This window comes from Penaeus monodon, chromosome 28, assembly GCF_015228065.2.
Source record: "Penaeus monodon isolate SGIC_2016 chromosome 28, NSTDA_Pmon_1, whole genome shotgun sequence".
NCBI lineage: Eukaryota > Metazoa > Arthropoda > Malacostraca > Decapoda > Penaeidae > Penaeus > Penaeus monodon.
Window position 1 is genome coordinate 25929957 of NC_051413.1, and position 239 is coordinate 25930195.

At 36.0% G+C, this 239-nt stretch overlaps 1 protein-coding gene across 1 annotated transcript in view; it reads right to left on the reverse strand.

The window, feature by feature from the left end:
- The window catches only part of LOC119591440 (BRISC and BRCA1-A complex member 1-like), a gene marked incomplete in the record, with an annotated part of 12840 nt that overhangs the window by 2939 nt on the left and 9662 nt on the right, over positions 1 to 239 (reverse strand).

Genomic DNA, 239 nt, shown 5'->3' on the forward strand with positions numbered 1-239 from the left:
CTATAATCTTTTTTTGCATAAAGGTAACTGCCACCAATCCTTCCCCACGACCAAGCAGTAATCAACCTAAATCAGGTATATCATACCATGCTGCAAAATGCAAAATGATTTATGCAACACTCAACAACTACTGTTTCCTAGTTAAAATACAAAGATAGCCTTGAAGCTTGATGACCTAAATGGTCTTTGGCAAAGTAAAGCACAATGAAGATCAAAACTTCCTGGTTGTTTTATTCACT